At 42.3% G+C, this 24,536-nt stretch overlaps 2 long non-coding RNA genes across 6 annotated transcripts in view; one reads left to right on the forward strand and one right to left on the reverse strand.

Annotated features, from left to right (window-relative positions):
* The window catches only part of LOC109568135 (uncharacterized), a 44,514-nt gene extending 42,542 nt beyond the window's left edge, over window positions 1-1,972 (reverse strand). The window contains exon 1 of the long non-coding RNA XR_002182209.2: window positions 1,833-1,972. This is a non-coding gene — a long non-coding RNA (uncharacterized lncRNA). The remainder of the gene's footprint in view (window positions 1-1,832) is intronic.
* LOC139186445 (uncharacterized) overlaps window positions 1-24,536 on the forward strand; it is a 173,996-nt gene that overhangs the window by 117,925 nt on the left and 31,535 nt on the right. For 3 of the 5 annotated variants that reach the window (XR_011569998.1, XR_011569999.1, XR_011569997.1), the window contains exons 3-4: window positions 1-14,799; window positions 15,039-15,295. The exon at window positions 1-14,799 is cut by the window's left edge and continues 24,489 nt beyond it. This is a non-coding gene — a long non-coding RNA (uncharacterized lncRNA). The remainder of the gene's footprint in view (window positions 14,800-15,038; window positions 15,296-24,536) is intronic. The other 2 variants (XR_011570001.1, XR_011570000.1) reach the window with 1 other exon arrangement.

The following is a 24,536-nucleotide window of genomic DNA, read 5'->3' on the forward strand; positions in this document are numbered from 1 at the left end:
ATGAAGTTAGGTTCTTTTACAGTAAATATGACACCATTTAATCTTATGTCTAACAAATAATTGAGATGAAAAATGTTCCACTGATGCCACCAAGCTTTCATACCGTTAGTAGTATGGAAGTAGATTATCCATAAAACGTGGCAGAAGAATTTAAGGAAAGTATTTTCATATGTCCCATATGGGCAAATCATTAACTGTTCTTTCATGTTGTGAGCCCAAAAGCATCTCTATTATATTTTATATTGTGTTAAAATCAATATAATGTAATATAAAATTCATCCAGAGGATAACATATTTATGTATTCCCAAGGCATTTTTAGTTGAGACATTTATTTGGACTTTAATTTTAAAAATAACACTGCTTAGCTTCTGCCTCCATTGTTCCTCCCATTTTATTACAGCCCCCAGTCCTGGCACCTGGGAAATTCATCAGACTCATCTATGTGGAGGTTTAGAGGGCAGACACATCATTTTTTTAAATCTTCAGTTGCCCTTCAAATCCGCTGAACAGAATTCCTTATCTCCTAACAAAGATTTTACTAGAGTATTTTATGTGTAATTCATCAGAATAGCTCCTAAGCTGTTCAATTTTATTTTTAAAAGGTAGGAGCGTTGTGGCAGACAAGCCTGGGGTTTAGAAAGCCTGATTCTGCTTGCCTTTCATTTTCCCTGTGGCCTCTGAAGTGTGGTTTATTGGTAACCACCACGTTGCTATTCCTGTCTCAACTGACTCCTCATTACTCAAAGCCAATAATAATTGCTAAATATGACTAATATCACATGGAAGTTCGCAAAGTTCACTGCTAACCTTCATTCCAGCTCAAAATGTTTTCAAGGTTAATAGATTGATCTCGAGCTGAGATATGATGCATTTATAAAAAGGGAGAAAATGAAAAATTTGGCATCAACAATATGCGAACAGTTTTAAATGATTCATTTGTTACATTTGGACTGTAGCCATGAAATTCATTTGATATATATCACATAGTTATATTCTAACCTAGACACTGGAAAATAAATTAATGATACATTTTAACATTAGACAATTTTACGAACACACACACACACACACACACACACACACACACACACACATTAATCCAGGATGAGAATCAGGGCATTAAAACTTACTGGCTATTCCAGCTGGGGAATACTAGGCATTTAAGACAGAGCTAACCACTTTCAAAGACTGAGACTGCTCTAACACACAGCTCAGTTACAGCTGTGACCTTAAGAGGCTAGTTGCCAATTGTGTCTCTTGGTGTCCTTGCTTGGAGGAAAGACAAATGAAATTCCTGACCTCATCTCAGTTCTGTGCTTCCTACAGTTTTTGGTACACAGGTTCCGGCCCACAGAATCTCCTGTTTTGCCCACACCCTTGATTGGACTCATCAAGGTTTCTAGGGTCACAGAGAGACCTAAACCACCGCCTTTCTGATCCTGCCCCATGCCCACTCTGAGCCCATTCCCACAATCTGTTTCTGAGCCTGGATTTCAATTCCAGTTTGGTGAGGTTAGGGAGTCCTGGCCCCTGGCCCAGCTTTGCCAGAACCTGGCCTACCGAACTGGAGGCAGCATTTCCTGGGAGGGCCTCCCATGTCCCGACAGGCTTCCAGGTCCTCATTAAGAGCAAGCCAGAGAGGCTGGCGGTTTCTTCCTCTCAATTGTTCAGTTCCTTGATTTCACAAGGCTCAGACCACTAACTGCCCCTGCTAGCAGACTGGACCGCTTTTATGTCTCTGCTCTTCCCATCTTTCTTCCTGGTTAATTACCACTCACAGTGAATATTGTGGTTGTCTTCTCCAGAAACAGCGCCACTGAGCTCCACTTACCTGCAGACGTGCACGCAAACCCCTTGGCTTGGCACTCAAGTCTTCCTACCTGCAATACCACTTTCCCGCTCCTGAGGTCCTTCGGGAACAGACGGCCTGTGATCTCCCTTGACTCAGCCCTCCGCTCACTAACTGTAAACTTGGGCCCGTCACTTAATCTAGCTGAGCCTTCCTTTCTCAGCTCTGCGGAATAACACCTTCCTTACTCACTGTGAGGATTAACCACACAGCGCAGACAATTTCTAGCATGCTCCAGGCACACGACAAGGGCCCCACGCACTTGTAAGAAGACTTTGTTAGCCGCCTGCTGTTCTCAGCACTTCTCAAAGGCTCTCTACCTGCTCACTTCCCACTCACTCTTTAAAGCCATGTCAGAATCCACTGTGATGAAGGCACACAGACTCTAATATCACAGTGGTGCTTGATCACATCTTCTTCTTACCATTTCCTAGTTTCTCGGTTTTGACCATCTTGTCTTTCCCAACAGATTATTGGGAAATAATCCAATAATTATTGGAAATAAGCTCCAGGAGGGCAAACCAAAATCTTGTCCTCTTGTCACTGGTTTTTGAGCCTTCTTAGCCTCATCTGCTCCCCTACTCCATGTCCCCTCTCGCCAGCTATTCCTGAGGCCCTCCAGGTGTGCCTACAGGGTTCATTAATATTTCGCTCTGCTGAGCACCCCTGTGCCTCATCCTCCTCTGTGAGTTCCCACGATGCCTCCATGAAGCGTTTCCACAGACCTCGCTGCCTCTGCTGTGGACACTGTCACGCCCTCATCCCCATCATATCTGCCCTCCCTAGAGGTTGTCATGTCCACTGACCATCATCTCATTGCACTGGGACCCCCGAGTCCTATTCCCTGTGCCCCAATATCTCAGGAGAGCTTTTAGGAAAACAGTCTTTATTTAGGGAAACATTTGTCATGGGATATGAGTTTATGGGAAAGCAGCCAAGAAAAAACAGAGTGACAGATGCAGAATTCCCTATTCCAACTGGTAAGTCAGGCTTTGTTACTGGATTAAGTCTGTGGAGCTGGTTGCCTCTTTCCCAAGGCTGGGTTTGCTTCCAGGAGCCCTCAGTACCTCAAGCTACTAGACTCCTAATGAGCCCTGTGCCAGGTCCCCAGCCAGCTCTCATTTCCAGCACCAGCATGTGCTTTGGACAAGTGTCACAGTTCTTAACAGCACCCTGCTGGATACACGCAGAAAACTAAGCAGAAGGGAATTCCCTGGCAGTCCAGAGGTTAGGCCTGCTTCCATTGCAGGGGGCACAGATTCAATCCCTGGTCTGGGAACTAGGATTCCACAGACTGGGTGCATGGCCCCCACCACCAAAAAAAAAAAATCAACTAAAGGTCAGTGGACCAACTATCTTATTCTAGAATATAAATAAATAATTTGGGGGCATTAAACTTAATCTGTACCAGGCAATTGTGGTTTTTTTAATTCCTGTTTTGAATGTTTTAAATTGTCTTTTTTTTTTAATAAAAGTAAGCCTAAAGAAAAATAACATCTGTTATTTGAAACATGCATGTAGGGCAATTTATAGCACATCTAGGTTCAAATAACCAGGTTGAGGAAGACTAAACTTTGCCAAAGCATATGTTCAAAGGAAAACTGATTTTTTTTTTTTTTTTTGCATTTTAGATAGCTAACATCAGAATACTCCCAAACCCCTGCAGTGTGGTGGCTGCATTAAAGAATCTTGCTAAGGATACTTCTGAAGTTTTAAAAAGCCCACTGGCCTGAGAATTCCAGTCTCCCTCACCGTTCTGGTATGATCATTAGATGCTCCTGGTACTGGTAAGCCTCATCTCCAGTCTGGGGCTGTTAACTACCCCTAACCATCCTGGGAAGGCCAAGGCCATCCTTACAGGCATCAGTGGATTCTCAGTGCTAGAGGCCTGTTACGCAGGACTCCTCCCCGATTCTGAAAGAGAAATAAGAGAAGGGGAGGGGTAGCTTGAAGAAAATAAAAAGTAAAAGAGAGAAAGCAAAGCGCTATGTTTTTCTGTGGCTGGTACTCTGGGTTTTAGTCTGCTTAACACAGTGGCTTTACCTGGTTACTTCAAGGCTTTCAAATCTGAATATAACATCCTACACAAACACATACCCCAGACAGATGCATATACATACACCTTCACAAAGACTCTTACAGAACTGAGAATACTAAGACAAATCAACAAGGAATTAATTTCACCATTGTTGCCATTTTTTTGTTTTGTTTTTGATGTAAGTCAGGGGCAGGAGCACTATGGAATTTCCAGATGATACAATATAGATGATACAATACTAGAAAATGGCATGAACAGAACATTAGAACCAGAAGACCTTGGAAATCATCTAACTCAGTCTCCTCAATTTGCAGATGAAGAAACCAAGGTCTCAAGAAATAAAGTCATTTGTTCAGAGTCAGGGAAAGGCTCAAAGTTAAAGTTGGAATTAGACCCCCAAAATCTCTAAAAATCTGCCTCACTTGCCACTCTGAACTGCTGTAATCATCTGCCCAGTTTAGGGGCTGAAAGCTGAAGCTGCCTTCCTGATCCTGGTGTTGTACTGGGGTATTTGTGAAGAACTCGGCTGCTCAGGTATAAACACGTTTTGTGGTTTCCACACCTCTTGTGTTTAATATGCTACATAATAACTGAAAGACTTTTAAAAAGACTTTGAAAGAAATTTAATTGATACATTCCTTATGTCTAGTGTTCTGTACTTTCATTTTTAAATTCTCTTTCTTTCTCTACATCCCCCTGTCTTGGGCCCAGTTTCGCTGAGGAGTCATTTCTGAAACTTTAGGTTTTAGTAACTTTAAGCCATTGTCAGAAAACACAGGAAAAGCAGTTAGAAGGAACCCCATTAGCCATGCCTGCAAGTCCTGTTAAATTACATGCTTGTTGCTGTTCGCTGTTTAATTCCATAAGATCACCCTTCTGTCACTCAACTTGGACAGAAACTTATGGAGACAAGACAATCTTGGCAAAAACTGAAGAGAAACTGTTGCTGGGGGCTGGGGGTGGGAAATGGATGTAGCTGACAAATCACAAGGCTGCCTATTCAGTCATGAGCATGAAAACATGACTCTGGATCAATGTATGAAAAAGATATTTAATAGGATGGGAGAAGTCATTTGAACACCTGTTTCCTTGGCAATTGAATGCACTGGTGTCAATCACTTAGCCTGGATCTACTCTCCGGGCAGAAAATGACCTCATCTCTTATTCTTTGAAGATTGAAGCAGCAGAACAGCATCTATTTTTAACAGGACTGGGAGCAATAGGCATGGCATTGACAGCTAGGAAAGTTTGTCTTAGAAAGTCTGGCCCGCAGCCGGGGGGAATCAGAGCCAGGAGAGGGACAAGGAGAGAGGTTGTAAGCTTGTGTGGACACCAGCACATGAAACGAGAAGCACAGGACGTAGAAATTCTGAATAAGAGGTAAACTCACCTCACCCTGAAAGTTTCTAAGCCTAGAGTCATGAATGCCTCTTCATCTCGCAGCCCATTCTGGTCATGGAGACGTTCCTTTTGAAGGGTAGCTGTCTGTGTTGACTTTGTTAAGGTGGAAGTTCAAGCTCATTTAGGAGGACAGAAGGATTCAAAGTACCCTAGCAGGGCTCAGCTCTGAGCTTCACAGGTACCCCATGGAAGGGCTCCCCTTATCAGGACCAAGCAATGAAATGTTAATATAAGCATGTTTCTTTGCTGCATTTCTCTGAAAACTTTAGGCTTCCTCCATGCAACTGTGTCATGGCTGCGTTTTTATCAGAGATTCTCACTGAGCTTGGTTTTATCCTCTTCCATGTACCTGAACCTGGAGAAGGAAATGGCAACCCACTCCAGTATTCTTGCCTGGAGAATCTCATGGACAGAGGAGCCAGGTGGGCTACAGTCCCTGGCATTCCAAGAGCTGGACACAACTCAGCAACTAGACCACGTGCCTGAACCAGCACTGTGGCTCCAAAGAACACAATATTACAATTATCTTGGCCTCTGAAATGCATGCCTACGCTTTCTGTTAGCTTTTCTCTTTCCCCAGGGATGAACAACGCATCTAGGACACATTTCCGAAAAGCTTACAACTTTTCTTAAAATAAAACTCAGTCTCTTTACTGTATCCCAAGTTTCTGTTTGATTCTTGACATATTCCATAAGAACCTCTTCAGTTAGACACTGATATCCTTCAGGACTCCCAGGGGGTACATCTCACACAGGTTTCTTTCCCCACATTGGATAGTTCAGGGGGAGAGACCACAGACCTACTGTAAAATGGGGGGAAATATTTGGTGCTGGAAAAGACTCTTGAGAGTCCCTTGGACTACAAGGAGATCAAACCAGTCAATCCTTTAGGAAATCAACCCTGAATATTCATTGGAGGGACTGCTGCTGAAGCTGAAGCTCCAATACTTTGGCCACCTAAGGTGAAGAGCCAACTCACTGGAAAAGACTGTGATGCTAGGAAAGATTGAGGGCAGGAGGAGAAGAGGGTGGCAGAGGATGAGACAGTTGGATGGCATCATTGACTCAATGGACACAAATTTGAGCAAACTCTGGGAAACGGTGAAGGACAGAAGAGACTGGCATGTGCAGTCCATGGGGTTGCAGAGAGTCGGACACAACTTAGCGACTGAACAACATCTGAGTGTGATGCAGTGTTGTAAGTTATAATAAAATATGATACAGGAAGTTGTGGGAGCATGTGGAATGTGGCAATTAATTTGCCTGGGGAAGGGAGACCAAGGAAGGGCTCACAGAGAAGAGGTGTCTAGGCTGGCTCTTGTGGTGGAGGAGTGGGTGTTTCAGACAGGAAACAACATCTGCAAAGACCCAAAGGTGTGAAGATATGTGGCTCTTTTAAAGACTAGCCAGTAGTCTGCTCTGGCGAGGGTAAAGTGCACGGGGTAGGGAGGTGGGGGCTGGACAGGGAGCAGTAAGACGTGAACCTAGAAAGGAAGGCTAGTGCTCCACTGTTAAGGGCTCACTGCCAGGTGCCAAGGACTCTGAACGCCTTTTGGTGAAGAATAGAGAACCCCTTGAATTATCAGAGGGGTTTTTCTTCATGGATTAGACATCACTTGATTCTTACCTATAGGAGTTTTACCTCTACAGGTCTGGTGACATGTTCTTTAAACCTTTTCATTTTCCCCTTAGGTGCCTAGGAAAACTATGCTTCACAGCTCCCATACAATTAGATAGAACCCCGTGACCATCCTGGCTGATGAAACGTGGGCAAATGCAATAGACATTACTCTTAGAAACCTCAAGTGGAGAACTCTGAGACTAAAAAGATGGCAGGCTCGCTAGATGGAAGGATCGTGGGTCCCAGAATCACCGCGTGGAAGGCTATCTACTACATTCCCAATTGGTTTGTTTGAAATGTAAACATTCTATGCCATTAAGCTACTGAGCATCAAAGATCATCAATTAGTGGTTCTACTGATTCTACCGATTCATTGGGTGAGGATGTTCTCAGGGCAAAAGTAGCTGTTTGCCCAGATGGACCAGGCCAGTGTGTGGACAAATACTTAATGGCACCCGCCTGCTTTTCTCCAGAAGGACTTCCCCAGCGTGGCCATTGCACCAGATTCTTTCTGACTCTCACTCGTTGACAGTATGTGTGTGCAGCTTCCTTCATCCTTCCAGCCCTGGTTGTCCACCTCCACAAAGCCCAGCACAGAATCAACTCCATAAAACCCAACCACCTCTCCCCTCACTTCTGCCATCCCATATATGTCATTCATGGTGTTTCTTGTGTTTTATGACTCTTGCCTCAAGGCCACAATTGACTTCATTTTAATTTGATTTCATCTGTATATACAGTTATTTATTTAGGGAGTGTTTGGGAGCTGTACCCTCTAATAGTGCAAAACTCCACGCCTCTCGGGAGATAAGACTAAATGCAATTCTTTTATCAGACAAACCTGAGCCAGTTCTAAGAAAAGGGAGCGGTAAAAAGGATGAAGGGTCAAGGATGATGAGGAGGCCGTATTTGGAATTCTAAGCCCTGCCTGTGACGGGCTTGTAACATGTGGCTTTAATCACCATTTTCCTGCCCATGTTGTTTAACAAGGGCTGGATTCCCGTTGAATCCAGACACTCAGGTTGATGATGACAAATCTTTTAGGATTTGTCCTAAAAGATTTCCTTATCTGCATATAAGATCCATGAATTTAAACTCTTTTCACGATTTGATACCTTGAGTTTTTATATTCTTTGGTTCTGAGTGAACATGTAGCAAAGCAATTCAGAGAGGAGGCCGAGGGGTTATTGAACACGCTGTGACTGGATTACCTCCATGTTTTCAATACCCCTGCATTGAGCTTTATGATCTCACAAGTTACAACTGGCATCAATTTAATGAATTGTTTCTGGAGGAAATCCATAACACCATTTTACAAAGTTTTATTACTGCCATATTTAGTCATCTACCAAAATTGTTTTTATTAAAGCCTGCTGACAATTTAGACAAGATGGTACAGGTAGTTCACAAATATGAGAGCTCCCAGAGGAGGCATCTGGAGAATGATTCAGCCTCCCGAAGCCAGACCCCTTAGGATCACATCTTGGCTGTTCTACTAAGGAGCCCTGGGACCTTGCACCAGGCACTCAGCCTGTCTGTGCCTCAGTGTCCTTCTCTATGGCGAGAGCTGCAACATTCTGACCTCATGAGGCATGGAGATTGTATCATTGGCTCACAACTTCCATTTCCTTCCCTGCTCTTCCAGTTCTCCCTGTAGACCTCCTCGTTCTACTGACTGGAGCTTGGCCACTCAACTGGCCAAGATGGCCCAGAAGCAGAGGAGCCATTGGCGTCACCTGAGCAAAGGTTTTTAGAAGCACTGGGTCTTCCCATCAGCCCTCATGTTTTGCCCGCACTCTGAGACCATCAAGTCTCACGTGGTGGCTACTTCTTCAGTCTGGTTCTGGAATGAAGAGACACATGGAGCAGAGCCAGGATGAGTCCAGCAGAGCTGCCAACGTTCAGAAATTCCAGAACTTTTAGGGTTGAAAATTGAAGCTCTCGGTTCTTACAGGCAGAAAAAAAAAAAGTCTTAAATTAAGGCAAAGATTGGGCATAGATCCAACACACCCATTGTTGAGTCTACTGATTAGACTCACGTGGCCCCAGTAATTTATTTCCATTGACAAAATGTCTCTGGGGAAAGAGTGAAGGTGCAGTCATCTGAATCTTAATGAGATCAAAGTACCTTAGGAGGCATTTCTTGAGAAGTAAGTTATGGGTATGGCTGTTGACTTACATGGACCTTCCTGGGATCAAACTGACTAAAAATGAAAGCAGTTACGTAAATAGAATTATGCATGAAATATCATATGCTCATATCACATAGGAAGCTGTGCATTTGTGTATATGAGTATAAGCGTTAACTATCTCTAGAAGGATAAAGAAATGGGTAAAAACATGTCACCAGAGAGGGACACTGGGTCAGGAGGGGATGAAGGCAAGAAGAGTAACTCGTCACCACCTACTCTTCTGAATACTTTCCAACTCCTGCACGTGCGCATGTTCTACCTCGCCAAAGCCATATAAATTAAGTCACTTATAACCTTTGATCTACCAAATGTAGATGGAGGTAGATGGCACATTGGGCTGGCACATGTGGGTTTTCTTTTGGGGTCTCCTGGAAATGGTCTAGAGTTAGTATGATAGTTGTACAAAAGTGTAAATTACTGAAAACTACAGAATTGTTTACTTTTAAATGGTTTACATGGTGAATCTTATGTTTTCTCATTAAAAAACAGAACATCTTTCTTTTCATAAGAAAAAATTTACATTTTGTTTGTTTTTCCAACCCCGCCATGAGGCTTTTAGGATTTTGGTCCCCTGACCAGGTATCAAGCCTGGGCCATGGTATTGAAAGCCCTAACCACTGGACCACCAGGGAACGCCCAGTCATAGGAAAATATCTTAAACTGTATATGAATGAACATTATGTGGTTTTAACAAATGCACAAAAAATAATTTACAAAAGGCAAAGATGGTGTTACTGATAGGTTGATCGTGTTATGCAAGTGTCAGTTTATAAAAGCTTGGGAAAGGGAGATGGTTTGACTCAGAATAATTCCCTACCTACAACACCTCTGAGCGATTTGACTGTTCAGTCTGCTCCTCTGTCCCACTGAGAGATCAGGTTTCATTTTTGCCTTGGAGCCACGGTCCAGACCAATGCACAGTGCCTGCTTCATGAGAGGGAAGAGAACATACACCCTGTATGAGGGAAGAGAACATGCACACACGCAGACACAAGGATCCCGAGTCTAACCAGAAGGAAGCCACAGTTAGAAGTGGCTGCCCAATCTGCAAGGCCATTGCTAAGTGATTCTTCAATCTCTAACTTTTCTCACTGAATATCCACTCCCACTAAGATTGCATTTTGCAGACTTCATTTGAAGTGAGAAAACATGTCTTGCTTTGCCTCTAATATGTGGGTTTTTCTAGCTTTCTACTAACAGATTATGATCTCCAGACCTAGGTCTGAAGGCCAGTTTACCCAAGACTCTTCACACAGTAAGGTAGTCCACAATTTGCTATTTCAAGGTATGGGGAGGTGGTGGGTAGACAAAGAATCACAACTGCCTAGGGAGAAAAAAAAAGAGTTATAAGGGCAGCCTCCCTCTTGAGAGTTGAATTTGATCCTTTAAGGCTGGCAATTCAATCTTTTAAAAGGCACATCTCTGTTCTAATCAATCAAGCTTTCATTTCCAACAGCAATAACCTTCCCTAGGCACTCAAGAAATCAGAAACTAGAATCTTGGACATAGAAATTCAATACAGAATTTTCTACTGAGTTGACCTGGTCCTACAAACCTCCCCAGGATTTTGTCAGCAGGAAATCTGATGCTCCAATATATCATGGGATGCCAACACCATCTATCAGTTCAAATCTGTCACATTAGGTAGAAAAGATGTGGTTTGCATCCAGGGCTTAAGGAATAGAGGGTCTGATAAATCTGAGAAGAATCAAATATAAGTAATGTCCTCTGGTGTGTTTTCCAACCTCTCATCTTGGGTTTATTGTTTTGTGAAGACTATATCTGAGGTTGATTGACTAGATATTCTGGGCCTTAGGGGTTCTGATCCAAAGCACTTAGCTAGTGGCTTTGCAGATACTCTTAGCCAATAAGAGGGTCAAACGTCATGGATGTGATCTCAGCCCTCTGTTATCTTCATTAAGCTTTGTGGGAAGTGATAGGAAGAATCATACAATCTAGGTGACCCACACACAATGCAATTTAAGGTACAAGGTATTTTTAAGCAATTTTTTTTCTCCAAGGTGCCACATTAGAAATTTGCTCAGGGAACATCCAAATTTCCATAAGACTGGAAAAATAATAGTGTGGGCAAATGTATTCTAAGGGATGATTAGTCAATACTATATCATGTTATATCGTATCTTAACTGACTGAGGTCTGGATAGTTAATGGATGTGAAGTCACATTGCAGGGCTTCAGGTTGAAGCCCCTCACCCCCACCCCCACCACAGTAGGAGGCATGTAAGAGTTGGAAGCCATTTGACTTTCTAAGCCTGCAAAATAGGGATCAGAATAGCCGGTGTGCCAGGACAGCAAAGTTGTTTAAAGGTTCAAACAAGTAAGTAAACTATGATTTACTTTCTGTAAAAGTTAACATCATTGCTATATGGGCAGTTTTCAGTAGTAATAGTTCTGAGATCCTCACAGGTATGCTGCCTCTCTACATTGTACAGCAAGTTCCCAGTCTGCTAGAATTCTTTTAGAAAAACACTTTATTGATGTATGATTGACATACAAAAATTTGTACATGTTTAATATGTATCCAATTTGATGAGTTTGGAGATAAATATTAACCCATGAAACTATCACCATAACCTACAACAGAAACATCTCCAATAGCACTGAAAGCTTCCTCCTGCCCTAATTATTTATTATTGTTTTGTGTGTGTGTGTGTGTGTAACCTAAGCTTTACCCTCTTAGCAAAATCTCAAGTATACAATACAGTATTGTCAACTATAGGCTCTGTGCTTTAAGTAGAAATCTAAGGACTTATTCATCTGTATAACTGAAACTTTTGAATCAAATTCATAGTTGAAAATTTCTTGCCACAAGTATCCTGAAAGTTTTTACAGCTTAGTTGGAAGCTAATCTTCTTTATATGTTAACAGTATCATCATAAAACAAAGGTAACAATATTGCATTCCATGACCCTTTTAGATAAGTTCTGATCATGTCATTGGACATGCAGTTATAAAAGTCACTTGTAATGATTGCATATTTAGATGTTCTTGCCACTGCTTTTTGTACAATGAATACATGAAATAATTCTGAGTCAGTAGAATTGCTTAAAAATCTTGTTAGCTCTTATCTTCTAGACATTTAATAGACAAACTTCAGCAACGCTATCTCTCTGAGTTGCTCAAATACATGTAGATATGATATTTTTCCTTTGCTACCAAGTCCTCCTGCTGAGCCAACCACCATCTCGGGACCTGACCCAGGACTGCGAGCTCCAACACATCAGTGGAGGTATCCATGCTGCGAGGCATTGGAGATGCACACAGGATGGAAAATTAATCCATCCTGTGGCCAGAGTTGGAACTGCCTAGAAATCCTCCTGACTCCCTAACGACTCTGGTTAAGACAGCCTGGTAGTAGCTGTTCTTAAATGCTTGGTGTGAGCCTGGGTGCCCCAGAATAGCTTTAATCAGGTGGGATGGGGCAGGAGACAGTCACAGTTGTTTAAAGGTTCAAACAAGCAGATCAGTCACTTAACCAGAGGCGGTGCTGAAAAATGTAACTGCCAGAGAACCAGTTTGTGGTTTGCAAACAGGACAAATGGGTGTGGGCTGAAAATGTGGCATAACCACCCAGGAAGAACTGAAATTGCCAAGCAGGAGGCATAACTACACGCCCTGGTTATGACCTCTTGCCTGGCAGCTCCCAGCAACGTAAGGCCATGTCCGTTATCTGTAAGAAAATGAAGGTATCTACCTGAAAGTAAAGAAGGGCTGAAGGCGGGACTTCACCTATTAGTGCGGGTCCGAGGGCAGCAAGGCGCGCCAAGGGGAGCCCTGGACACAGAGGAGACCCCAGCGTTCCTGCCCTAGCTCTGTCACCGACAAGACCAAATCTTGCAAATGCTCTGGGCCTCAGCATCCTCATTCACGAAATGGGAATAACTGTACCAGCTGCATCTTCCTTGCAGTATTGTGTTGAGGCTCAAGCAAACCATCAAGAAGTTTCTAAGAACTCCTGGTGTTCCCAGAAGTATAGATCCTAAGGGGGGCTGGGATGAGGATGAGGAAGAGTATCTGGCCTGGAGTATTCACAACAGATTTTGGAGAAACTGGGACTCAAACCTGGGAAACAGTAGTAAACCGTTGGACAGAATTTGCACAAGGACTCTGTTTCAGAATACAACTTCTAATTCCTCTAAGATTTCACAAGCAAGGAGGGTGTCCATGGAGAGGCACAGCTGAGGTGGATCCTGAATGGTGAGGACAAATGAGCTGCACAAAAGGAGGGAAGGACAGGTGTTCCCTGTGAGAGGGGATGCGTCAAGGCTTGGAGGGAATAGCAAGCAGTGTTACTCAAGGAGGCATGAATCAACGGGCAAAAAGCTCAAGAGTAGGGAATGACACGGTGTAGGTCGGATGAGACCAGATTAAAGTAGCAGTGAAACCAGACAGAAGAGGCATTTAGGAAGAAAGAGAAAGTTCCAGGAGAGTTTCAAGCAATAGTTTAAGGAAGATTAGTCTGGCAAGTAATATGCAGGCTGGTGGCAGCTAAGATGGAAAAGAACAAGGAAAATTATCTATTAGCCATTCATAGCAGTGGTAATGGAGAGAAATGGAGAGATAAGAAACAAAGGAAAAAACTGAAAAGTATGGATGACTAGCTGGATGTAGAGGATACCCTGGTCCTCAGTGGCGGTAAAGACTGAGACCACTTTGTTTGGGCTGCTTTCTTGGACAGTGGTTTCAAGCCATTGTGTCCAGAGTATCGTGAGTACAATCGACTCATTGATAAGGAAAATTTTTTCTCGCTGCCCACAGCTTTCATCACTTGGTTCTGTAAGTGGGGTTTTCTTGATTCTTTCCATCTCGATTTAACATAAACTCCTGCTGTCCAGTTTTGCAATAAACGTTTATCGCTGTGTCCTTTTGTTGCTTTTTCACACTATAGGGGCACCAGAAGGAGAAGAGAGGGAGGACAGGTTCAAGACAAGATATAATTGCTGAAAAGCTCCCTAGCCTGGGAAAAGAAACAGTTATCAAAGTCCAGGAAGCACAGTGCTGCATACAGCCAAAACACATTGTAATCAAAATGATGAAAATTAAATATAAACAAAGAATACTAAAAGCAGCAAGTGAAAAGCGCAACAAATAACATACAAGGGAACTCCCATAAGGCTATCGGTTGATTTTTCAGCAGAAACTCTGCAGACCAAAAGGGAATGGCAATGTAAAGTGATGAAAGGGAAAAAAATCTACAACCAAAAATACTCATATTTTTTTTAACCTGTGGAACTCGGAAGCTTGAAAGTAGACTTATGTGTAGAACTCATCATTCTTTATCTGTACACTATTTGTATGAATTTTAGCCACTGGATCCTAGTGGTAAGACGCAATTCCAAAGTAGCCCACTAGATGGAAGACAATAACTACTTTCTCCCCACCCCATCCCAAATAAATGAAAGGGTGGGAAAACTAAGCACTGTGGCTTCACACATTTCTGTTTGTCTTCTAACCTCTTATAAGAAAACACAGACTTTTATAGCGACATCTATCTGCATTGCGCTGAAAAAGTGAGAGAAGGATTTTCAGACTAGTGAGACCTAAGTACACTTTTTCCCCCTGAAGCTTTTGGTTTGACTTTGTTTGGTTTTGCCCAGGAAGGACACAGTGGAGGGAACAAATAATGAGCGTGGTCTGGATAACAGTTTGAAGAGAGAGACCATTGATTACAATACAGTATGTATTGACTGACTGGTTGATATCTGCATGGCAGGGTTGGGGGAGTTCGGTGGGAAGGGCACGATGGGAATCTACAGATGGAAGCCGTGGTCACAATGAATAACAGTGAGACTGTTCCCTAAAGTCACAGAGCAAAATCATCCAAGGCTCTGTGCCACCGTCTCAGCCCTGACGCCCCAGTGGTGAGAAACTCCGAGTTGCTTAAGGGAGGCATTTACTTTCCCTTCCTCCTCCAGGATAGAACTGCACTTCATCAACTTAGCGGAAAGCAGCTGACAGTGGACTTCACACCTAACTCGAATAAGGAATTGCTATGAAAAGTGACCCAGCGAGGATAACTGCCCTGCGCGGTTCGATGAGGTCACGGCAGGCAGGAGGGTAAGGACTCCAAGAACCGCAGCAGCAGCATCGGGGGCCCAGGACCCGGACCCGGACCGGGATGCGCCCCGGAAGCCAGCGGCTCCTGGCGGTAGCGAGGAGTGGTTAAGTGCAGGTAACGAAAAGGTTAAGTGTTTTCCTCGTCGCAGCTCACCTTCCACTGCGGAGGAGCTGCCAGGCCAACCGCAGGCTCCAGCTGCGCTCACGTGACTTCTCCTCCCAGTTTTCCAACGGGAAGCACGCGCAGATCTGTGTAGTGTTATTACCATATATAGAGAGAAACTGCTAGGCGAAAAACCCCGGAGAAGCCTGAGTCAGTTGCCTTAAGTAGGAGTGACCGGCCCGGGGAGGGGGTGGTTAAGAGGAAACCTGCCCTGCAGCACACATCATTACTAACTGGTGTCAGGTCTGCTGATGATTCAGAAGACAGATCAGAAAAGGGAAGTGCTGCAAATGGGCATCTAACTGCAGGAAAGGTTATTAAACAGCTATTAAAAATTCTGGAGAACTAATGAAAGACAGACTTTTCTCAACCTTGATTTTTAAAGATGATAAGTTCTAACCTTCTCCCTACGTGTACTTGTTTTTTTTATTTAAACAAAACAAAAAATATTCTAAATAGAAATAGTCCAGTGGATGATCTAAGACAAAATCTCTGTGACTGAAGCATTGCTGCCGGTTAAAAAATAATGCAAGTTACACATGAGGTATCCTTACTGACCAGAAATGATTATGGATGTGTAACTGCTTTGATGTTGTGACATAATTGTTACTGGCAGACTGAAAAATAGACCCACCAAGAATTTTGACCAGAATGGTATCAGAGGGAGGTCAGGGACTTTTGGATGAAGGTCTGGAAAAGAATTGAAAGCTTTTACATCTATTCCTAGCGTTTCCATCTTGCCAGTGTGTGCATAGTTCAAACTACCTCAGTTTTCCACTCATAAAATGGTCATAGCATCTATCTCTACATAGTTTTTAGTACTCTATTAAATTTTTCTGAGATTATGTCCATAATGCTTTCTGAACCTCTTGAAAGCAATAGAGTCTCACTTTTAAAAACTCTCCTGTCACAGCGTATTATCTGATCATCAACATATAGTTTTTAATATAGTTTTGTTGATGATCAGACAATAATAAATAATGCCTGTAACTTGGGAAATTTAAACATGACTAAATAACCAGAGTGAGCCTATAGGCTTATTCTTGGATTCCATAAAAGTGGCCTCCAAAAGGGCAGAGTATTCTGTGCAAGTCAACTAGGAAAACCACTCTATAATGTTGCTAAGATTAAGCAACGTGACAGAGGAAACCAAATAACTACCCACTGAAAGTCTCCTTGTGTAAAGTAATAATTCTGCAGATTTCCAAATGTATCCCCCAAAACAATACTTTCCCACTAAATTGACTGTCATTTCTTTAATAGAAGGCAACATTCTCATCCTGGAAAAATCAAGCAGTAGAGAAATGCAAAAAAGAAAAATGTGAATATCCCCTACAGCCTTACACTCCCCAGAGACCAGAGAGATCAAAACTATCCTGCCTGACCTCTTTCTAAAGATAAGCATGTACACATACACATGCACACACGTGGATGTGATCATAATATAGATAATGCTCTACAAGGGACTTCCTTCACTTGATTCATTTTATATAACTTTACACATTAATATGTATACATCAACCCCATTGTTACTACTGGCTGCAGCCATTGACTGATATAACTGTTTATCAGTTCTTCCATCTCTCATGAAGCCTTAGGGTTCCCCTCAGTGATGTTTTCAGATTACAGAAAATGTTGCCGTGAACATCTTTAAATTCTTATATATCCATGATCAAGAATTTCCCCTAATGGTAAATTATAATAAGAGGGATTTCTGTTCAAAGTCAGGAGACTTTAAAAATGCTATAGTTTCATTTCCCTTTCCTCAAAAGCACTCACATGCCCACTGTGGACTTACAAAATATTCACAAAATGAAAGCTGAGAGTTATGTTTTATTCAGTGGGAATTTTTAGGACTTCAACCCTGGGAGCATCTCAAGTAAGCCTGAGATAACTGTTCTGAGTAGGTGAGGGGAGGAGTCAGGTTATATAGAAGTAAGTTTTGCAACAAAGGGCAGGTAATTGGAACATCATAAGATTATTGTTAATTAAAGAAAACCAGATATCCCAAGTTATGAAAGATGCAAGAGTTGGGCCTCACTGAAATAAATCACTCCTTTATATACACCTCAGGTCTCTGGGGCCCGCATCCTGTGCTTTCGCAACCCTGAGCTTCCTCAGGGCTCATGTAGGGAGTGGCTGCAGTCTGATGGCTGCTGGACTGCAGGTACTCTTCTCCTTCCTGGGTGCCCTTGGGCTCACTGGCTCACTAAGCATGGTGGCTGCAATAGCTGATGGCTGTGACATCCTTTGTTTACTCCTATGGCAGGAAATATTCCATTTCTCACCGCCTACTGAATTGTATGAGGGTCTATTTTCTGTTGCTGCTGTATTTGCAGCTCAAGCCATTCTTGTTAAGATATGTTGGAAGTCTTACCAGTTTAAGCATCATGGTACTGTATCAAAGACCCCTCCAAAGAATATCAGCTGATCCAGCCAATCAGTTTCTGTTCCCCTGGTTTTCAACAGCAGGCAGACAACAACAGTGCCCACTTTACTATTAGTTCCATGGGTACCTTAACGTGGCACTCTGGAAAACCTCTCCCCAGAGTGTGGCTTAGACATGACCTGTGGGAGATGCCTTCACTCCCCATTGCCCAAGTCTGAATGGTGAGATTTCCACTTTCCCACAGACCTCAGCTTGCATGCTAGAGTCTGCAGGGCCTCCTCAGACCCAGGAAAAAGAAAAGGTGGATGAAGTGATGTCTGCCATTAGTTCATATCTCTTAGACAACTCTCCTGGAGGGGAGGGAAGGAAGTGCGTGGTGGAAGGCAAATCCCACGAGGGAACACTGCAAAAAGGCCCCCTCCCCTATGATTTTTTCCTCCCTCTCTTTCTTTTTTTTAAATTGAGGTATATTGACATATGGGCTTCCCTGGTGGCTCAGCAGTAAATGATCTGCCTGCAATGCAGGAGACTTGCAGGAAATGTGGGTTCAATCCCTGGTCAGGATGATGCCCTGGAGGAGGGCATGGCTACACCCATTCCAGTATTCTTGCCTGGAGAATTCCATGAACAGAGCCTTGCGGGCTACAGTCCATGGGATCACAAACAGTCGGACACAACTGAGCGACTAAACAACAATGCTGACATGTAAGATTGTACTAATTTTAGGTATACAACGTAATTTAATATTTGTATTGTGAAGAGACAAGTTAACATCCATCACCACACAGTTATAATTTTTTTTCTAAAGATGAGAACTTCTAAGATTTACTGTTTATCCTCCTCTCTTGATTTATCCTTTGTTATACCAGTTTTTATAATCTTTTTTCTTTATTGACCAGGCAGTTCTACATATTAGTTTAGTTCTACTGGTGGTCACTATTATATTTTACCAAAGACATGTGAGTCCACATTTCTCTCTCAGACTCTAACAGCAATTATAGCAATGTTCTGGACTTTCTACCCCAATGGGAACCCTTTGCAGGTCTTTATTTTTTCTTCCTGCCCTTCTTCTTTCCTTTCCCCAGGCTTTACTGAATAATCTGTCCAATTTTCCAGACACTGTAATAATTATTTTCTTACAATATGACTTATTTTTTAAGATTACTTTTAATTGCATCACACTTCATTTCTCAGAATTTATTTAGATTTTACTCTAAATTTTATTGGATTTTTACTACTTAGTGTCCTTTCTTATATATCTTTTCCTTTCTTGTAATCCTTACTCTGATTCAGATTTTATTTAACTAAAATATCTTCACAAGTAATTATTCAAAAAAAGTACATGATTGGTATATTATTACATTCTGATTTTCTGAATATAATTCATAGTTACCATTCTTTTCCTTTTCCTACCATTCATTCTTTCCATTTTCTTTTCCTCTAATAAAACCTCACACACTTCATGGTTCTTGATATTAGAAATGGGCTTTGAAAAATAATGCTGTCATTATTTGATGAACATTTTCAATTTTCAAGATTCAGCAGGTACTTTCTCTAGCTTTGAAGAATTGTTTTATATTATTTCATTGATTTTTGTCCTGCTTCTGTTTTTGCATTTAGAACTCTGATTATTCTTAGATTGGACTACTAAATCTGTTCTCCAAGGTATTTTTCTTTTCTCACAATCTTTCTTGTGTGTATACTCCATCAATGTAATCCAGATTTGGGGTTGCCATATTATTCACTGTCATTATCTAGATTTTTTTTTTTTTTTTGGCAATTATAGTTTTAAATTTTTGTCAAAGAACTGTTTATTTTCAGAGCATTTATTTTGGTGAAAACCTGGTTTGTTGGTTGGTTGGCTGGTTTAGTGGATTCAATATCGTCTCAAATCTCATTGTGAATATGAACTAGGAGTTTTTTCCTAATTCCCCTGGATCTTGTTTCATGGAGGTCCCTTTGTTCTGAATGGTCATCTTGGTGTTCCCCTTCTGACCAGAAGATTCTACCTCTGTAGTTAGTGATGTTGCTGTCTAGCTGATTTACTTGTATTAGCAGGTACATAGATCTGGCTCTGGGGTCTCCTGGGAGGAAATGATTGGAGCCTTGACCAAAAGGAGTGAGTGAGCCGCTTCTTAGGCAGGCTGGTGACGAGGGAGGGCATAGTGCAAGTGGCTTCCTTTCAGGTATGCCAGAGGAAAGCACCCTGGCATGCTGAGCCCGCTCCACAGGCAGGCAGCAATGGGGCCAACCGGGATTGGAGCTATTCCTCTGGCCAACTGAAGGAATTTGGGCCAGCGAGAAGATGCCTTCAAACACAGATCTGACTGTGGAGTCCAAGGGTTTCCCTGAGGAGAGGGAGCAAGACCTCATGGGCTTTCTTATAACCTGACTCCCCTCACTGTATAGCCTCTGTAGGAATTTTCTGTTGCATGACAAATGACCACAAAGTTAACGGCTTAAAATAACACATGTGTATTATGTCATAGTTTGCATGGGTCAGGAGTCCAGGCATGTCCTCTGATCAGGCTCCACCAGGCCACCATCTCATCCCACATGAGGCTCTAGATTCTCTCTCAAGCTCATTATGTGTTTGGCAGAATTCGGTTTCTTGCAGCCAGATGACCAGGTCCCGGTTTTCTTGCTGGGAACTGTGCTCCATTCCTAAGGCCACTTGATGTCTCCTGCTGCATGGCCCCCAAGGCAGCCCACAAAGCAACTCTCTGCAGCTTTCCAGGCCCCTTCAGGCAAGTGTAGGGTGTTCAGACTGCCATGTCATGGCTTAGGACGTAAAGAGCCTTCTATGAGTGGGTAGAGGTTGGCCTGAGGTCCCTGAGATGCAAAAGCGATTATTAGGGATGACACGTTTCAATCTGTTTAAGAAGAACACAGTCTCTAGGAAAGGAATTTTAAGACAGAGAGGGCAGTTTAGGTAATAATACTAATAGCATGATCCAGACCAAAATCCAATGCCACAGAAGAACAATGAGTTTCTAGAAATAAAATTATCTTGAGGATGCTCTGTGAAAGACACTGTGGAGAGAATGAGAAGAAGCCAGGGAGGAAATATCTCACAAGACATGTCCGATAAAGGATGTTTACCCAAAATATAGAAAAAAATGTTAAAACTCAACAATAAGAAAATTAACAACCAGATTTAAAAATGAGCAAAATGAGATGCCAACACACACCTATTAGAATGACCAAAATCCAGAACACTGATCCCACCAAATGCTCACAAGGAGCATTTGAACCCTCATTCATTGCTGGTGGGAATGCAAAATGGTGCAGCCACTTTAGAAGACCATTTGGCAGTTTCTTACAAAACTAAACATACTCTTACCAGGTAATCCAGGAATCACATTCTGGTATTTATGCAAATAAGTTGAAAACTTATGTCCACATACCCCACCCTCCCAAAAAAAGTGACCTCTCAAGCCATGGAAGACATGGAGGAAACCCAAACATAAAGAGCTAGTTAGAAAAGGCTACATGCTGTATGATTCCAATTATACGACATTCCGGGAAAGGCAAAACTATGGAGACATAAAAACACTGGTTGCAAGTGAATAGGAGAGAGGGGATGATGAATAGGCAGCCACAGAGGAATTTTTAGGGCAGTGAAACTATTCTGTACGACACCACTATAGGGAGACTCTGTACTTTCTGCTCAGTTTTGTTGCAACCTGAAACTTCGGTTGATCTAAAAAACAAAGTCTATGTAAACATCATGAGGAACATGGGTTTCTAAAGGATCTGTAAAGACTGGCTTGAACATATGCGTAGCTGATGTTTAGTGTTTCTTCCAGCCCAGTCGCTCTGGCTGGCACAAAGCCTGTGCCCGGGAGCGATGGCTGTGTGGCTCTATTCACTGAAGACGCAGCCTGAGCACAGAGCAAACCCAGCTAGGCTCCTTCTCCCTAGGACTTCAATGGGGATGAGGACAGAGCAGTATTGTGTGGAGTAGACTAGCCACATCTGTTGCCTGAGGGTGACAGATATGCAACAAAACTCCCTTTGGCAGTGAGAAACAATGGCAAAGTTAATTCTTCAGATGTGAGTATTGTGCTCTCTTGGGAATAAGAATCAGACAGATGACCCTTTGAGTGACACTAAAGTCTAAGGGGGCTTCCCAGGTAGGCAGTGGTAAAGAATTTGCCTGCCAATGCAAGAGACATTGGGTTTGATAGGAGACAGGAGACTTGGATTTGATCCCTGGGTCAGGAAGATTGCCTGGAGGAGGAAATGGTAACCCATTCCAGTATCCTTGCCTGGAAAATTCCATGGAGAGCCTGGTGGGCTACAGTCCATGGGTTCACAAAGAGTTGGACACAACTGAGCACACACACACACAAAGTTCAAGAAGGATACTTAGGTGTGTCATGGGGGTGATGAAATAGAACACTGGAAGGAGAGTTAGACACTGATCTCCTAGATAATTTTGGAACTGGAGGGTTTCCATTCATTTTGGAAAAATAGAATAATGTAACATCTACTCACAGATGATTGTATAATTTATTTTTTCCAAATACTTTGACTTTGTTTTATGTCCTTAAGTTTCCATCTGTATATTTGGAACTCAACGAGTATAGTGTGTGCAGGAGAAGGATTTGGGAAGCAATCCATCCATCTTAGAGTCAAAACTAAAAATAGTTCAGTTAACTTTGTATCCAGATAACTTTTTAAAAGAGAAAACACTAGATTGAAATCACAGCATATTTGACAAACAACATAATCCATGCGCCTCTGCTTTCTTAGTGGATTGAGATCCCCTGGGAATCCACAACAGGATGTGGCGAGGAAATCCTACAGCAGCTACTTAGATGGAGTCTCTGAGTTGCTGCTTTGGTTTCGCTTTAATGTTCCTGGATTCTCAGGCTCATTCGTTTCCTTTCTTCTTTGGCTTCTTACTTGGCTATAAACTGGTCAAACCACACCCATTAGAAAAACTAGTATCAAAAAGAGAAAGAAGAAAGGTGGAAGAAAGGAAGGGAGAGAGAGAGAGGAAGAGAGAAGAAGGAAGAAAGGGAGGGAGGAAGGCAGAGTCGGGGGTGGGGAGGAAATAACCAGCGCTGATCATAATGTGGGGAAATTGGGACCTTTGTGCATTGCTGAAGCGAGTGTGAAATGGTGCCATGCTACAAAAACCAGCATGGCAGTTCCTCACAAAATTAAACAAAATTACCATATGATCCAGCAATGCCACTTCTGGGTATCCACCCAAAGGAATTGAAAGCAAGCACTGGAAAAAGATATTGGGTACACCCAATATCGTAGCAGCATTATTCATAAGAGCCAAAAGATGGAAACACCCCAGTGTCCACCGATGGATGAACGAGTAATGTCGTCTACACATACAATGCATACAGTGGAGGATTATGCAGCCCTAAGAGGCATGAGCTGCTGACACACACTTATTACATGGATGAACCTTGAAGACAATATGCTAAGTGAAATAAGCCAGGCACACAGGGGCAAATATCGCGTCTTTCCACTTACAGGAGGTACTCAGAGTAACAGTTAAATTCATAGAGACAGAAAATAGAATGGTAGTTTCCAAGGCCTGGAAGGAGGGGACAATGGGAGTTCGTGTTTAATGGGTAGAGGGTTTCTGTTTGAGAAGAAGCATAAGTTCTGGTGGTGGGTAGCAGTGGTGTATTTACCTAATGCCACTGAGCTGTATACTTATAAATAGTTAAAATGGTAAATTTTATGTCACGCATATTTTGCCACAATAAAAATTATTCAGAAAACGAAAAACCATTGGGCCGTGGGAATGGAAACATGGCTTTCAGAGCCAGGTGGCTGCACTGTTCCTGTACAACACTTAGCTCTGTGGTCACCCTCCCTTCTGAGACCTGTAAGTCTGTTCATTCATTCACTTATTCATTTTTGTTCACTAATGTTTAATGTTTATTAAGCACATACTGTGTGTTCAGTTTACTCTGAAACTATAGAATAGTTCAAAAACCCTTGATTGCAGTTCAGATGCATCAAAATCATCAACATATGGCAATAATCAAAATTGCTTGCTTTCCTCACTGCACATTTTTCACATTCAGATATAGATTTGATTCTGAAATCAGAGTATCACAAAATATCAAAGCTGGGAGAAAAATGACCTAGCCTAGTAAATTATTTAGCAGAGTAATATTTTTTCAAATAAAATGCTACAGGGATCACTAATATAACAAAATAAAATATTAAAACTGGTACATAGCCTTCTTGGACAGTCAGTTTTTTACTGTTGGGTCAAAAACACGACATCGATGGTGGCAGACTTAAGCATATTCAAAAACTCCTGACTCCCAAGGTACACCAGAGCTTTTAGGCAGCCACGGGGGCCTAAATCCCATAGGATTTAGGTCAATATCCCATATTGAATTTACCCCTTCATCCTACAGATTTAATTGATCAACCACAAAACACGTTACAATTTTTTGTTGTGATTTTTAAAGAACAGTTCTAAGGCACATCTGAAAATTGAAATAATTTGTTCTTTGACTCAGTTTTGTTTTTTTAATCTGTAAAGCAATTGAAGATTAGAAAAGTCTGCATGGCCATGAGGGTGGTTTTTGATAAATGTGGTAGAGTACAGAGTGTGGACTTGGAGCCCAAAAATCTAGGTTCTGGTTCTAGTTCTGCTAGTGTGAGACGTGTCAAGAATCAGGTCACCTCCCTGATCCTGATGCTGTGTTATTTCTGAAAGTAAGGATAATAATGCCCAAGGCACCTAGTTTCTGAGGTTACCATGTACACGTGAGTTAAGCTTATAGTTTGAAGTATGTTTTTGCCATAGTATAA

This window comes from Bos indicus, chromosome 13 (assembly GCF_029378745.1).
Source record: "Bos indicus isolate NIAB-ARS_2022 breed Sahiwal x Tharparkar chromosome 13, NIAB-ARS_B.indTharparkar_mat_pri_1.0, whole genome shotgun sequence".
NCBI lineage: Eukaryota > Metazoa > Chordata > Mammalia > Artiodactyla > Bovidae > Bos > Bos indicus.